This window comes from Dipodomys merriami, unplaced genomic scaffold (assembly GCF_024711535.1).
Source record: "Dipodomys merriami isolate MVZ:Mamm:240054 unplaced genomic scaffold, mDipMer1.0.p SCAF_339, whole genome shotgun sequence".
NCBI lineage: Eukaryota > Metazoa > Chordata > Mammalia > Rodentia > Heteromyidae > Dipodomys > Dipodomys merriami.
Genome location: NW_027204926.1, coordinates 248,483 through 266,379, shown reverse-complemented (window position 1 = coordinate 266,379; position 17,897 = coordinate 248,483). Strand labels below are relative to the sequence as shown.

Genomic DNA, 17,897 nt, shown 5'->3' with positions numbered 1-17,897 from the left:
TGCTGCAATAAACATAGTTGTGCCGGTAGCTTAGTATGGTCTTGTGTGTTATCATTTGGTAAATGCCCAAAAGTGGGATTGCTGGGTTATAGGGGAGCTCTAAGTGGAGTCTTGGAAAAAATTATATTAAGTAAAGTAAGTCAGACAAAAGAAATATAGGTCCTATGTTTTCCCTTATTTGGAATAACTAGTGTATATGTAGGACAAGCATAAGAGTTCAAATGCTATGTACATATCACCAGATAAGATGATGTTAAGCGAAGTGAATACCAAGATAGGGTTTATAATTTACCATGTGATTTCTTTTTGTTTTTGTTTTTGTATTTTCCCCCACCAAGGTATAACTCCTGTTTTCACTGTATTTAATGTCGGTGCCCTGCATCTTGTATACACCATTTCTCTAGCTAGGGGAGGGCAAGGGAAAAAACAAAATGTTTAAATAGGTCAGGCTGACCCGTTGTAACAATGAGATACACAAGATACTATGTTGAAAAAGAATCTTTACAATATGGGTGGGGAAGCAGGGAAGGGAGGAGAGGTGGGTGTGTAGTTGTGGAGGTGGGAGGGAAGAAAGGGTAGGGGAAAAACAAAGGAGGAGGTAACAATGCCTCATAGAAAATGTACTCATTACCTTGCTCATGTAACTATAACCCCTCTATACCATATTTTTACAGTAAAAACCTCTTTTATAAAACAGAAGGTGTCATGTACACCAACTATAGCAGCCCACATATGTAATTCCAGCTGATTGGGAAGCAGAGATGACAAGGATCATGGTCTGAGGCCAGGCCAGAGAAAAAACTGCCAAGACAGCCATCTCAACGAATGAGCTTTCCATAGTGGTTCACATCTGTATTCCTAGCTAATTATGTGGGAGGAATAGGTAGCAAATTCTCAGTCAATCTAAGATCACACCCTGGCAAAAAGTTCAACACCTCAAGTAATTAAATGGACTAGAATTACGGTAAAAGTAGTGAGCTTGTTGATGCTATACAACCAGAGTCCTATCTAGCAAGCAGGGAACCCCTGAATAGAACCCTTCCACCAAAAAGCCTAAATAATTTTAGCCTATTTTAACATCTAATTTCAAGGAGCCTGACAGATCAGAGATGATGACATTCTCTTTAAAATTAGGTATTCAAAAGAGACAAAATTATTTAGATGTTGAAAAAATTGAAAAGGAAAATACATGTGATTTTTGTTAGCTCTGTAATTCTTGAAAACATGAAATGTACTCAAGTATTTAATATATATCCATATGTGTGCATATGTCCAAGTATGTATGTATATATATGTATATATACATACATATATGTATATGTATATATATATGTATGTATATATACATACATACATACAAGTAGTTCATCTCTATTCTGTGTAGCAAATGGTACAAATGAATCTGTATAATCACTATTCAAATGCATGAATAGACAAAGAGACTGAGCAAAGAACTCATATTCAGGAAATTATGGCTAGCCCATAACCCTGAAAATCTTTTACATCAGTTTGCATGTTTCAGTTACTGCAGTACAGGGACAGTAGGATGACAGTGGGATACGAGGCAGATGAAATGAGAAATGAGAGATACAAATGTTAAAATATTCTTTCTGATGGGTAAGTGGAATTTCCTCTCTCTCTCTCTCTCTCTCTCTCTCTCTCTCTCTCTCTCTCTCTCTGTGTGTGTGTGTGTGTGTGTGTGTGTGTGTGTGTGTGTGTATTACATTTTCTTGATTATTTTTTCTCTTGAAGGTTATCTAGGCAGATTCAATAAGAATGGTCTGGCTGAAACCTTTACTATATCCTGGTTTGTAATCTTTCGGGTAAATGCCTAGAGATGAGTTGCTGGATCATATGGAAGTGGGTAGTCAAATGAGGGGTGAAGGGTTAAAAGGTAGAAGAATGAACAGGAGAAAAAGGGGGAAATGCAGAGAGGAATCCAATAAACATCCTACAATATTAAGAAGAGTGAAGGAAGAAGTGTATAGAGGAGGGATGGATGAGAACATTGAAAGGGTTGGCATTGATCAACGTATATTGTACGCATAAAATGCTTCGTTTAATGATAATTTCTATGCTACTTAAAATAATAATTAAAAAATCATGTCCCTAAACTGCTATGCAATTAGAAGCAAAGAATGAGAATTTGCTCAGATCAACTCCAGGGTCTATAAGTCTTTTTTGTTACGATAAGTTTTAGAACAACAGTAATGATACATATCACCTGAAGAAAATTTAATGATTTTCAGTTATTTAAAGTAATCATTTTGGAGATATGGCTCAAGTGGCAAAATGCTACTTAGTGAGCAAAGGTGTCAGATAATGAATTCAAGTCTCAATCTCGAACAAAAGTACAAACAATCAGTAAAATTCAGGCACTTTCCTGGGCACTGGTAGCTCATGCCTTTAATCCTACCTATAATCAGAAGGCAGAGATCTGGGGATCTCAGTTCAATGTCAGCTTAGATTGGAATGTCTGTGAATTTCATATCTCCAACTCACTGCCAAAGAAAGCTGGAAGTGGACTCATGGTTCAAGTGGTAGAATGCTAGCCTACAGCAAAAAGCTCAGAGGCAGAACCTTTGTATGCATATACATACAAAGGGGAAGTAAGTCACTCAAGTTCTCAATCTTCCTTTTCCCTAATCCTAACTCAAATATTGGACAGAACCCTAAGAGTAACCCTGATGATAATAGTAACCCAATATTAAAATTAATGGAAAATATATCCTAACAGATAATCATTGTCTTTGAAATGATTTGCACTTTGCTCCAAATACTACAGATTTCCTGACTTGGACTCTGAAATCATTCCCTATTATGAATCATTAATCTCAAATCTTCATATCATGAAAACTTCTGTAGTTTCCACTGATCTTAACTTTTACTGAACTCCTCTATCTCCAAAAAGAAGTTTCAGGTTTACTTAAAATCTACTCTAGTTCTTAACCCTAACTATATATCTAAACCTTACTAGAAACCTAACTCTAAATTTAACCCTATTGAACCCTGAATAAGAAAATTAAGAAAACTCTGTAGTTTTTGTTAAATTTCACACTTATTTTACTTGAAAGTGTTAGCAGAAAACTCAGTTTTACCTGAAAGCTTACCCTTCCCTAAGCCTTAGCGTAACCTGAACTAAAAACGCAACCCTAGCCCTAGAACTAATAGCCTTTGGATTCTAAAGGTCATAAAAATACATTAGTTTTTATTCATCCTAACTTTGATTTAACTCATCCTTCTAAAAATGCTTTGTAGTTTTACTCATTATCTTGCCATTTTTGTAACCCTAACCCTAACTGGAATATTGAGGCTAAGCTCACACTAACCATACCCTAATATTAATATTATTAGCAGTTTCTTATTTCACATTCATCCTAATTCTAACTAGACTTGTTATTCAAAGATTTACTTTCAGTTGGACCCTAAACTTTCCATTTCCCCAGTGCTAACACTAAGCCCAGCTGGAACTGAAACCTAACTTTCATACTAATGATAGTCCAATTCAAATGTTTAAGAAAAATACTCTAGTTTTTATTCATTCTAATGAATACTCCAGTTTGCACTCTGGAAATGAGTTTGTTTGCCCTAATTCCCACAAATTTTCTGACTCTTCCTCTGAAGTTATCTTGTTCCCTAACATGAACCATTATATTATTTGTCCTCACATTCTCTTATCAGGAAAAATACTGTAGTTTCCAATGATCCTACCTTTTCCTGAACCCCTGTGCCCTAAAACAATATCAGATTTACTTACCATCTAGTCCATTAATTAACTCTAACTCTCAACCTAAACCTGGCTGGAAAACTCTCATTAATCATTACAAGAATGATCACTGAGAAATAAATATAATGATAATGGTCGAGTTACTGTTCAATCTCATATTTTTGCTTCCACTTGTTAGTGAAAACTGAATATTACACTAAAAACTTTCCTATTCATAACACTATACATACTCAGAACAAAATACTGACCCTAATGTTAATCCAAATTATATGTCAATACTAAAACTAACACAAGTACACTAGCTCCATCCATTTCCCTGCAAATGCCATTATTTTGTCATTTCTAATGGCTGCATAATATTCCATTGTTTGTAGATACCACAATTTTTGGATACATTCATCTGTGGTGGGGCATCTGGGTTGTTTCCATATCCTAGCTACTGTGAACAGTGCTGCAATAAACATTAAGGTGCACGTGTCATTGTATATTGGTTCCTGTTGTTCAGGTAGATGCCTGAAAGTGGTATGACTGGGTTATAAGGGAGATCAATCTTTATCTTTCTAAGGACCTTCCAGAGTGCTTTCCAAAGTGGTTGTATAAGTGTACATTCCCACCAGCAGTGTAATGGGGTTCCTCTTTCTCCATATCCCCTCCAGCAATTGTTGTTGGCTGATTTGTGGATGTGTGACATTCTGACTGGGGTAAGGTGGTATCTCATGGTTGTGTTTATTTGCATTTCCTTCACCACCAGGGATGATGAACATTTCCTCATGTGTTTCTTTACCATTTTTATTTCTTCCTCTGAGAAGTCCCTCTTTACCTCCCTTGCCCATTTAGTAATTGATTTGTTAGGTTTAGGAGGGATTGGTTTCTTGAGTTCCCTGTATATACTGGATGTTAACTCTTTGTCTGATATATTGCTGGTAAATATTTTTTCCCAATTAGTTATTTGTCTTTCTATCTTGGTTGCAATAGATTTAGCTGTGCAGGAGCTTTTTATTTTAAAGTAGTCCCATTTGTTGAGTCTCTCTCCAATTTGTTGTGATCCTGGGACTCTGTGCCTATTAGTTCAAGTGTCTCTCCTACTCCGTCCAGGAGTAGTTTCAGAGATTCAGTTTTAATGTTAATATCTTTAATCTATTTTGAGTTGATATTGGTGCATGGTGATAGCCTGGGGTCCATTTTTAGTTTTCTGCATGTGGCAGCCCAATTTTCCCAGCACTAGTGGTTGAAGAGGCTGTGTTTCTTCCATTGTATGTCTTGGGCTCCTTTGTCTAATATCAGCTGGCTGTAGGCCTGTGATTTATTTCTGGATCTTCTATTCTGTTCCATTGGTCTTCTGATCTGTTTTTGTGCTAGTACCATGCTGTCTTTATTATTATAGCTCTGTAGTATAGTTTGAAGTGCAGCATGGATATCCCTCCCATTTTGTCTTTGTTCCCTAGAATTGGTTTGGCTATTCTAGGTCTTTTTTTGATCCATATGAATTTTTGGACAGTTTTCTGTATTTTAGTGATGTAAGTCATTAGGATTTTAATAGGAATTGCATTGAATTTGTATATTAAGTTTGGCAATATTGCCATCTTCACTATATTAAGTTGGCCTATCCAAGAGCATGGGAGGTCTTTACATTTCCTAGTGTCTTCTGAAATTTCTTTCTTTATCTTTTTATAGTCTTCATTACATAGTTCTTTTACATCTTTGGTTAGGTTAATTCCAAAATATTGTATTTTTGGGGAGGTTATTGTGAATAGGGTTACTCCCTTTATTTCTCTCTCTTCTTGTACATTGTCAGTATACAGGAAGGCAGCTGATTTTTGTGGGTTTATTTTGTATCCTGCTACGTTGCCGAAGTGATTTATGATTTCTAAGAGTTTGGGGATGGAATTTTTGGGATCATGAAAGTATAGTATCATGTTGTCTGAAAAAAGGAATAGTTTAACCTCTTCTTTCCCTATGCGGATCCCTTTCATGTATTTTTCTTGCCTTACTGACCTCGCTATGGGTTCCAGGACTATATTGAAGAGCAGTGGAGACAGTTGGCATCCTTGCCTTCTTCCTGATTTTAGGAGAATTGGTTGTAGCTTTTCCCCATTAAGTATAATATTGTCTATTGGTCTGTCATAAATGGTTTTATTGTTTTAAGAAATGTTCCTGCTATTTCTGTTTTCTCCAGAGCCTTTAGCATGAATGAATGTTGAATTTTATTAAAGGCCTTTTCTGCATCTGTGGTGAAAATCATGTGATTCTTGACTTTGGCTCTATTGATGGGTTGGATTATATTTATTGACTTACAGAATAAAATAGATCCCAATACGATAATACTAGGAGACTTCAACACACTGCTCTCACCAAAGGACAGGCCTACCAACCAGAGGATCGGCAAAGAAGCTACCAAATTAAGTGAGGCCATACTTCAAGAGGAATTAACTGACATCTACCGAGTATTTCACTGTAAAACAACACAGTACACATTCTTTTCAGCAGCTCATGGAACTTTCTCCAAAATAGACCATATCATAGTTCATGCAAGGAACTTAAGCAAATACAAAGGGAAGACATAATCCCCTGGATCCTATCTCACCATAGTGGAATCAAGCCAGTTCTCAATAACAAAGCATACCGCAGAAATTTCTCTAATACATGCAAATTGAACAGCACACTCCATAGCAAATGCCTGGGTAATGGAAGAGATCAGAGAAGAAATAAAACTTTTCCTACAACTCAATGAAAATGAAAAAAAATCTCACAAAGAAACTTGTAGGACACAGCAAAAGCAGTCCTGAGGGGCAAATTTATTGCCCTCATTGCCCACATCAAGAAAATGGAGACAGACCAAGTAAATAATCTTATGTTGCAATTAAAACAGCTAGAAAAACAAGAAAAAATGGAACCTAAAGTTACTAGACGGAGCCAGATAACCAAATTAAGAGCAGAGATTAACCAATTAGAAAATAAAAAAATTACAGCCAAAATTAACCAAACAAAAAGCTGGTTCTTTGAAAAAATAAACAAAATTGATGGCCCATTTGCAAGATTAATTAAAAAAGGAAGAGAGGAAAGCCATTGTAACAGGATTAGGGATGCCACGGGAAAAATCATAACACGTACCCAAGATATACAAACAATCCTAATGGACTATTTTCAAAAGTTATAATCTCTAAAGGAAGAGAACCTGGCAGATATTGATGCATTTTTAGAGAAATCCAAGTTGCCCAAACTGAGCAAAGAATAAACCAGTTAAATAAGCCAATATCCTACCACGAGATACAGGAAGCTATCAAAAGTCTTCCAACCAAAAAAGCCCAGGACCAGATAGATTCATAGCAAAATTCTATAAGACCTTTAAAGAAGAACTAATACCCACACTCCTCAAGCTCTTCAGAGAAACAGAGAAGGAGGGAGCTATCCCAAACTCATTCTATATCACACTCTTCCCCAAACCAGGCAAAGACCCAACCAAAAAGGAGAATTACAGGCCAATTTCCTTGGTGAACACAGGTGCAAAGATCCTTAAGATTCTAGCTAAAAGAATCCAGAAACACATTAAAAAAATCATACACTATGACCAGGTAGGCTTCATCCCAGAGATGCAGGGATGGTTTGACATTGTAATGATTTTAATGACAAGTTTATTTTGTCAGATATAAGGATTGCTACGACTGCTCTCTTACTAGGGGCATTTGATTGGTAGATCCTTTTCTAACCCTTCACTCTGAGTTTGTTTGCATGTTTGGCTTAGAGGTGGGTCTCCTGAAGGCAACAGATGGATGGGTCATGTTTTAGGATCCAAACTGCAGTTCTTTTTCTTTTGATTGGTGAAGTAAGCCCGTTAATCTTAAGAGATAGTATAGAGAGATGCATTATGGTCACTGTTTTTCTTCTTTCCTTTCTTCTGTCCTTGCTCAGATAGACTTCTATTAATGCCTGTCTGGGTGCAGGTCTCTGTTTCTGGTTGCTTTTCTCAGGTTGTGTTCCACCTCTTAGTAGTCTTTGTAACGCTGGCTTAATGTTTATGTATTAATTTAGTTTTTCTTTGCTATTAAAAATTTTCAGTTCTCCATCGCATGTGAATGCTAGCTTTTCTGAGTATATCAGTATGGGTTGGCAGTTATTGGCTCTCAGGGCTCATGTGGTACTTTCCCAGGCCTTTCTTGCATTCAGTGTTTGTGTGGAGAGATCTGTAGTGATTCTAATATTTTTCCTATAGTAGTATAGTCCTTCTTCATTTTTGCTGCATGCAAGATTGTTTCCTTATCATTCAGATCTATCATTTATTCTATAATGTTTCTAGAAGTGTTTCTCCTGGGATCCTGCTTGTTAGGTGTTCTATATGCTTCTGTTAGGTAGGTAAGATGTTCTTTTTTGAGATGGGGAAAATTTTCACTGATTATCTTGTGGAATAGGTGTTGCATTCCCTTGCTTTGATATTCCTCACCTTCGTATATGAAGGTTAATTTTCTTGGCACTATCTGCTTGCCCTTGAATTTCCCTTTGGTATAATTTAAGTGAATTTTCCATATCTGTCATTTTTTGTTCCAGTTGATGTATTCTGTCTTCTGAATTCCATTTTGTTCACTCTGTTAACTGTGGCTTCCATTGTGTTTTGCATGGAGGAAATGGACTCATTGTTGATTTAAATGGATTCAATGTTGGTTTTCAAAATACTAATCTCACCTCTTAATGAGGTGTGTACTGCCTCTATTTTGTCACTTATCTCATGGCTTAGTGAGGTGTGTGCTACCTCTATTTTTGCATGCATCTCCTGTTCGATGTCCTGCATCTCTTTTGGTATTTTGACCTGGTGTTCTTCAAATTCTGGTCTATTTCTCACTTTATTTCTTGAGTCATTGCCTCCAGCATGTCTTGGATGTAGTGTTTGTCTTCCATTCCTGCTTTGTTCCCAGTGGGGCTCTCCCCTGGGTTGCTGCTGGCTTTTAGAGATAGCTTGCTATCCTAGCTGTTGATAAACCTTATAATATTTCTCTGTGATTTTCTCATGGTTATTCAGGGATTATTGCAGACTAATCTGAAATTTTGTTTTGGTCAATAGGTGTCTGTCTTTGCTTGGTTACTGTTTCTGTGCTGGTAGAGGGAGTCTGTACCTGATCTCGGTTCTGTTGGGGGCCGACCTCCAGCTGCTGGTCTGACCCACACAGGATTCTCAGCTCTCTGCTGTAGATCACTGGCGGTTCCCGCCGTTAGAGGGGTTGAGCAACCTAGACTGCTCCTGTTTGTTCCTACAGGTGCTCTTGGCTAGTTTGGATGTGCTGGATGTATTCTCCCAGATGCTGGAGTCTGCTATGGTCTCCTGATGTTTTGTTTTGTTTTACTTTTTTGGCTATTTGTGGGCTTGAACTCTGGTCTTGGGTGCTGTCCCTCAGCTCTTCAACTCAAGGCTGGCACCCTACCATTTGACCCATAGCACCACATCTGGCCCTTTCAGCTTATGTTTTGCTGAAGAATCAGATCCGGGGCCTCTTGCACCTAAGACGAGCACTGTACTGTTGAGGACCTTACCAGTCTGAGCTCCTGACTATTATCGGGTGCTGGAGGCCTGTGTTGTTCAATTCTTAGCCTAGAATACATGGGTCAGGTTCTTGTGGAGTTTGGGCTTCTCTTGTCCTGAATCCCCCGCATCTTTTGCTGTCACAGGCATGATTACCAGGAGTGTAGTTCCCTGTTTTTCTCCCCTCTACTGAGGCGTATGCTCAGCTTCTGATTTCAGTTGGGAGGAGTTGGTTATGTTGCTCAGGCACCAGATCCCCAGGCCTGGTCCCAGACCCCAGCCTGGGCACACCTGTTGGACCTGTGCTGCTGTGTATCCCACCTAGATTACGCAGCTTGGAGTACACAGTTCAAATTTCTTCCACCGTTGGTTTCTTGACCCAGTGGCGCTGTACCAGGCTTGGGCTTTTAAGCTTCCTTCCAGGGTCTCTCTTATTCTAGCCTGGCCAGCTGAGTCTGATTCATGGGCTGGTGGAGCTCTTGAACAGTTTCTAGTTTTAGTGTGTCCTGTGGTGCAGGTTCTGGGGTAGGGCGTCTGGGGATTCCCACCAGCTCTGGTCTCCCTTGAGGAATACACTGTCCCCTGTGGGGTACTCACCCTGGAGCTATTTGTTTCCGTGTGATGTAGGTTGTTGTTGGTTGCCATTGCAGTCAGAGTTCAATTGAGGTGGTTATGGGCTAGGCTGAGAGGTGGTGGCTCTGTGTGTTTCTTTTCTGTCACTGCCTCCATTGACACTGTTTGGGTCCGCTCCACGGGATTGGCCTCTGACCTTCACCCGAGGGGTGGGGAGGGGACTCTGTTCAGGTTCTGATTGCTGGGGTTTGTCTCTGTTTGTGCTCTCTGGATCAGCACCACTTCCTTTCAGTTCTTCTGCTCTGGTGTTCTGTGGGCATCTCATGTATCTCTGAGGTTCCTGCCATGGGGCTGAGTGGCTTTGGTGGGATGGAGCCTCTCTGCTCCAATGGAGAGTGAGGGGAAGGGGTGGGATCTTTGTGTAAGTTCCCTGCTCGGAGGTTTCTTCATTCGTCAGGATCAGCCGGTCTGACACTGATACCTCAGGGGTCTTTGTTGCCGGTGATCTGCAGACAACTCCCTGTGTATCTGGGCCACCGGTAGCTCCCACCAGGCCAGGCTGGCCATGGCTTAGCACGCTGCTAAGTGGCCAATAGACGTTGGGGAAGGCGTCTTCAAGCTCCTCTGTTGTGAAATTCTTCTTTTCAACTCCTGTTTTTCTCTGGATGTTGATTTTTGTTGTTGTTGTCGGTCTCTTGGGGCGATTAAACATTGGAACTCAAACTCTCTTTTTGGTTGGGGAGAGCTGTGGCGTTCTCCTAGTTCCCCGTCACCATCTTGGACCCCCTCGAGTTTTTGCTTTTTTGTATTCAGAAATAATTTTAATTTATCTGTTGAAATGAGTACTAAAGAAACTAAAGATATTTCTGGTGCTTATGTGAAAAATTATACCTTAAAATATTCTGTATTCTGTTTGTATAATGCCCATAATCTATTTTATTCTTTCCTAGATATAAGACTTTGAATTCTACATTGTTTTATAATATATAGGTTCATTAATAAATGTGTCCTTTCAGATTGCATTCCATACCAAAACAGTTTAAGATTCCTTTTTTACTAGGTCCTTATAGTATATTTCTTTGGAATAAAATGACAATGTTGTCTAATTTTAAAAGTTTTATAACGATTATGCTATGTAAAGGCCTTTCTAAGGTGAAGATTTAATACACTGATGTCAAACTAACTTTTATTTATATGGATTACATGTATTGTTACACTAGTAATTTTGTAATCAACTTTTTAATAATTGTTTTTCATTTCTTGCATCTGAAGAATGAAAAATCTGGAATAATTCACAGATTTTCATATCATCCTTTGCAATTGCCATGTTAATCTCTGTATTGGTGTAATTTGGGTTCATGTGCTGCTGAAGCATGTAATGTCCTCTAAATTTAGGTAGTTAATGATGCAATATTTATACAGGATTATATCCTTGGGTGCCTGTTTGTAACAAGGAAACCTTATTGTTTCTAACAATGCTACTGATCTTATTTCCCTAAAATTCTGTGTATAATGGAAAATAATTATATTGTTCAGTTGATAGCTCACATTTGTAATTTTTTTTGTCAATGACTATTTTAAATCTTTTTCATTTTAGTTTAATCATACTTTGAAGCATTTTTAGCTAGGTCCAAAGGGGATGGCTTTTTCAAATACATATTTATTCAACTGAGTTTGCTCTGTGTAGCTAACGGATTCAAAGTAAGCCTTGCTTAAGAGCTACTTCTAAACTTCTGCAGCTGAAATTTTCCCAAATGCGGTCTCATTGGCACAAATGTCTACCTGATTCTTTACCCTTCTTCCATGTAGGATCAGACCAAACAGAATATCTTACCCTGATGGCGTAAATTGTCTTACTTGAACAAAATAAATCTTAGTTCCAAGGGATCATAGAAAAATGAATATTTCAGACAGAACTTTTCAGACTAGAAGGTTTTTTTAAATCAAAATATAATGGTTTATTATACCTACCATTTCAAAAGTAGCTAAAGCCAAGAAGGTGAAAAAATTGTTCATATGCATGATTACCTAATGTCCTGGCTTGTCTACCTTCCAACCAGGCAGGAACTTAGACTACTGCCTTTCTATCACCAAATATTTTCATAGCTCTAGGAGAAGTCCATATGTTTCTCCTTGTTATTAGGCCTTAAATTGGTAATGTTTCCTCTTGCCTCCAATCTGTAAATCTACAAAAGGTAAAGGTTTAAATCTAACTCTATCAAACACTGAGGTAGAGATAATGGAAAAATACTTTAAAGCAGAGTTGCTTTGGATACCCTAACCAAAACAGAACAATACAAAACATGTGCCATTTTATTATATTATATATAGTTATATATTTTATATTTATATGTGCTGATTTTATATTTCACACAGTGAAACTTGCTAGAATCAATTGATAATTTGACAAATAAATTGATATTTATTTATTCCAATAAATAGAATTGGAATGTAAATAATTAGGTTTAGAATATATATTAGAATATAAAAAGTATCAATGCAATGTCTTCGGTATAAACTTGTGATACCTTCTAAGTGTTCATGGTCTTCTGAATTCACATTGTTAAAAATCAATGTTGTTTTCCTCTAATCTATAAGAGATTTTACTCTGATGCTCTGTTTATTGTTTTAACTCACTGGTCCCAAACTGTTTTTCTCCATATTTCTGATGCATTCCTCCTACATATTATACTCCAATTTTGCTAATATGATATCTAAAAGACATTATTCTTCTATAGACCCATGGGTCCTAATATCTTATGGCTGAGTTACCTGCATCATCAGATAACAGGGGCAATACTTCTCACCTAGGCCTACGCAACATGCCAGCAGACAGTAACTGAAAATCCATCTCAATTTCTCATTTATTATATTTCAGGGCTCCAATTCCTTGAGAAACAAGAATTAGCAGCAAGCAATTGTGTAATGTAAGGCAACTTAAAATGAAAGATGAAGTCACAAAATCGAGAGAAATTACTGTATTTCAACCTGAATTGACAGATGACCAGCCCATATAAGTGAACAAATCAGAAAGTGTCACAAGATTATTTTTAATACCCCTCCCCTAATGACTAATGTAATATTTCAGTCCAGCATAAGTGGGCCCAAAAAATAGTTCCTGGAAGGATAGATCCTTGATTGATCTACCATGGTCAGGAAAATGACTTAAAGGTTAAAGTTAATTCAGCAAAACATTAATTGAGAAGATCGTTTGTGCTTCAAAACACTGGTACTTTAGTACAACTTGGTTCTGTGGTATAAAAATGTTGTCATTCTCAAACCAACCTACATTTAATCTCCTGAAAGTGTATTCCTTTTCAAATAAACTTTTTGAAATCACACTTACCAAAATAACATTTGATAAGTAGATGACACTTAGTGACACTACAAGTTTTTCAAGTGTAGGGAGCAAGTTACAATAGAGTTGATTCATTTACCCAGCACTAATGTCAGACAGGTTCAACCATTCATTAAAGTCTAAAAGTAATACCACGCACCATTTGTGTTGCTCAGTAGGTGCCTTCCAGAAATTTGTTTAATAGATCAGCCTCCCATATTTCAACCTTAAACATTAGCTAATAAAGTAAATTTCATCACTTAATAACGGGCATTTTAAAAAGTCACAAATACTTGTCTTATCATATGCTGTTTTGTTTTCTCTCTGTCTAACACAGTAAGAAATATGTCTTTAAGTCTTGAATATGGGTACTCATCTGAGATGTGACAAAATCTATCTTCTATTTCTATCATATTCTTCTAAAGTAGTATATGTTACTTTTCTTCTTTTTCCAAAACTTATAGGTAGTAGAAAGTTTTATTCCATGTAATATAAAATAATCACACATCATTGTACAAAACCATTTATAAAAACTGGTAGTTAAGAATACATTCAAAGCCATTTTTAAACTTTCTTGTTGACTAAAGATTAATTTTCAAATGGATGAGAATATAATCATGTCTAGGTGTTTCAAGTCTCCAGTCTTGCAAATTGTTATTGCAGATGAATGAATTATGGAAATATAAGCTGACATCAGTTCAAGTATGTGCAGGACTGAAACTCCATGGAATGTATATAAACCTTTCAAATATTAACAGACAGTTTAACAGAATGACTATCAGGAAGTTGAAACCAGAGAGCCATAATAGTAAAGACATAGAATGAATGAAAAATGGAACAAGGGGCAAGTACAGCTAGAATACTCAATGTACACATTTGAGAAAGGAAGTGGTAAATCGGAAATAAATCTTGGAGAATGTGGTGGTTGAGAATGATAGAAGGTGTCACTGTGATCCAGGAGCAATGGATAATTAGGTGGACATATTTAATTTTAAGACACTTTCACAACCTTTGGAAATTCAGTTAAAAAAACACAAAAACACATAAAAATCATAACCAAACAGCAATCTGTAGGGAGTATGAATATGACCTCTCAAAAATTTTAAGCAGTTAATGGAGAGAAGTCTTAGTAAAAGCAAACAAAGATGTTCAAAGAGGGCAGTTTGGCGTAGAGGAGGATTCTGAACAGATTTAAATAGATTATCTAAGGTTATAAATCACATATATCTGCTGCAAATATTATCTTTCTTCTATGAGTTCTCTTTGTCTGAACTTGATACTCCAGTCCTGAGCCACAATTGATAGCTTGGAAAAATGGAATGGAAGAAACAAAATGAAGAACCCATTACTCCACTGTAGAGAAAACAATCCTTTATTTTTTCCTCTCATCCCTCTTCACTACATTTTATTCATACTTTTAGGTCAATTCATTTTGAATTACATTTTCCTTCTTTATTCTGGGAAAGTAATTGGTCAAATAATTCACTAAAAGTTATTTGCCATTTTTTTGATTATGCTGTTTAATTGACTAAGCGAGTCCATTAAACTTTCCTCTTGTATTTGGTTGCCATGAAACAACATCTATGTTAATGAGGACAAATCTAATGTAAAAATTGTCTCCAGAAAACCAGTCCAAGAAACTGTGATTACAAATACTTGGCTTACTTTTTTCTTTTTCCTTTACCTTGAAAGTCTTCTTGTGTCTAAATTGCCCAGAAAAATAGGTGCTCCATCACTTTTTGTTTCAATCAATTCTAACCTCAAGGATATATTTTGCTAACAAGATGCATAGAGGAAACCAAAAAATACTCCATTTTTATCTTCTCACTTAAGACTCACCTTAGATAACATATCAGGAACAGTGAAGTTTTTCTTTGCAAAATTATTTCAATATATTATTTTTCTCTTGTTCTTGCATTTGCTCACCAAGATGTATGGAGAAGAATAGAGGTAAATCACCCATACCTTGGAAGACAGGTCTGTTACAAAAGGACAACGCTTCTGTGTCCTACTTCTATGTCCTCCTCTCAACTCTTTCCTGATTTCCAATTAAACACAGCTTCTTGGCTATTGAAGCCTCACCCACTGCTTCATCTTCATAGTTTCTCTTTTAAAACTCTTTTAAGGGTAGAGACCCAGCTATATACAACCAATCTGAAAAGGATCCCAAACCTCAAAATCTAAAGGAGTTTTATGACTCTTCAGGAGGATGATTGGGAGACCTAGGACCCCCCATGCCAATCGTTTGATCATCACATTCCTGCCGCATTTTGTCCCCTTTCCTATTGGCCAATATTCGTCGCTGTAACTGATCTGGATATGACCAGGTGTCAGGAATGGTAGTGGTTAGAGCCCCGTTCTTTTTTTGTCTAGGAGACAACTCCTCCGCTACTTGCACTCTCAGCAATCACTGGCAACCCAATGACTCATATCCTTTTGCAGGTTTGGTACGTGTTCCCCCATTTATTGTTCTGGCTACTAATGACTCTCAGTTTTCCCAGGTTCAATTGATTCATCCGCGCACTAAAAGAGCAGTAGGATTGATCCTTGCAATCGGGTCCGCAATCATCGCTACAGTGGCTTCAGCTACCACCGCCGCTGTATTGCTGTCCCAAAGCGTGTCCACCGTGCAACAGATAAACCAGCTCATCCCTCAACTGTCATCCATAGAATTATAACATTTACAAGTTGCCAATCATCTTAAGGGAGGCCTCCTTGTGCTCCAACAACAAATAGACTTGCTCCAAGAACAGATTACGTTTCTTTGATTACAACAAGGAGGACTATGTAATGCTATGACTAATTCTGTCTGTCAGCTTACCACTCCCGCACCCAATTTCACTGAACTTAGTAACGACCTCAAAGGCCCTAAGTTCCTTAAGTACTTAAACTTCAACCAAATCCTGCTGCATGATGTTACCCACCTAAACCAGACCACCATTCAGCTTATTCCCGCTGTCTCCTTTTTAGAAGATGTGCTTAAAAAGTTACAATGGTTTTCGCCATCCTCTCTGGTCATCTGGGGAGGCCATGCACATGTAGGGCTTACTCTCCTAGGAATTATTAAATGCTTGCACTCCCGGCAAAAATGCCTCCAATGATGGTTCACCATAATGATGGTCCTTTTAAAAGAAAAGGCAAAATTTGTGGGTAGAGCCTGTCAGATCTGGTTGAGTCAGTAGAGTAGCAGTTGAAGCACACTTCCTGCTCATAGAGACGTGACCCACAGGCACGTCTGCCTAGCTTTCCAGCCATGAGCTGTCCATGCTCCCTACATGCCCCCGGGGGACCAATCAATGCCTGTCACCAAGCAGTGCCCATCATCAACTCCCCGCTAAGTAATTGGCTGGGAAGGACTCAGGAGGTTGGGAAAGCTGGAGCTATAAAATCCCAACCCTTGTGCAGAAATAAACCAGAACTGCTTAAACCTGTTCTCCCAACGTGTGTTCCTTGAGTGCGTCGTTCACACTTACCTCCTGCCAGAGATCTAGCCCTACAATGTAGCAATGGGGGAGGCCTTATAGTCCTTCACCTTCATTAGACTTGAAGCTAAAAATCTGTGATTAGTTGGAAATCAGGCAAGAGCTAAGAGGAGGACAGAGAAATAGGACATAGGAGCATTGTCCTTTTGTAAAAGACACTGTCATCCATGGTATGGGTGATTCAACTCTATTCTTCTCCATACATCTTGTTGAGCAAATGCAAGATGAAGAGAAAAAAATAATCTATTGAAATAATTTTGCAAAGAATAACTTCACTGTTCCTGATATGGTATCTAAGGAGAGTCTTAAGAGAGAAGATAAAAGTGCAGTATTCTTCGGTTTCCTCTAAGCATCTTGTTAGCAAAATATCTTTGAGGTTATAAGTGATTGATCCAAAAATTGGCAGAGTACTTATTTTTGAGGGCACTTTAGACAAAGAAGACTTTCAAGGTAAAAGAAAAAAGAAAAATGTATAGCTAAATATTTGTGATCACAGCTTCTTGGACTGGTATTTTGGAGACAAAGTTTTACATTAGAGATTGTCCTCATTAACATTGATGCTGGGTTTCCGTGGCAACCAAATGCAAGCGGGAAGTTTAATGGACTCGCTTGGACAAGAAAACAGCATGATAGAAAAAAATGGCTAATAATATTTAGTGAATTATTTTGACCAATTACTTTGCCAGAACAAAGAAGGAAATATTTAATTCAAATCACTTGACTTAAACTTATGAATAAAAGTAGTCAATAGAAATGAGAGAAAACGTAGACGACTGTTTCTTCTCCAATGGAGTAATGGGTTCTTGATCTTGTTTCTTCCATTCTATCTTCACAAGCTATCAAGTGTGGCTCAGGACTGGAATATCCTTTCAGACCAAGAGAACTCGCAGAGGAAAATATTTGCAGCAGATGTAGGTGATTTATAACCTTAAACAGTCTATTTAAATCTGTTAAAATTTCTCCTCTACACCAAATTGCTCACTTCGAACAGCTTTGTATGCTTTTCCCAAGATTGTCCTTCATTAACTATTTAAAATTTTGAGAGGTCATAATCGTACTCTATAGAGATTGCTGTTTGGTTGTGCTTTTTGTGTGTTTTTGTTTTTTGTTGTGTTTTTTCACTGAATTTCAAAATGTTGTGAAAGTGTGTTACAAAAATGTCCATCTAATTGTCCAATGTTCCGGGATCAGAGTCACTCCTTCTATCATTCTCAACCAACCCCTTCTACAAGATTTATTTCCGATTTACCACTTTCTTTCTCACATGTG

At 37.6% G+C, this 17,897-nt stretch overlaps 1 pseudogene; it reads right to left on the bottom strand.

Annotated features, from left to right (window-relative positions):
• Positions 1 to 11,085: 11,085 nt before the first annotated feature.
• On the bottom strand, positions 11,086 to 11,184 carry LOC138803221 (U6 spliceosomal RNA; annotated as a pseudogene).
• Positions 11,185 to 17,897: the final 6,713 nt, after the last annotated feature.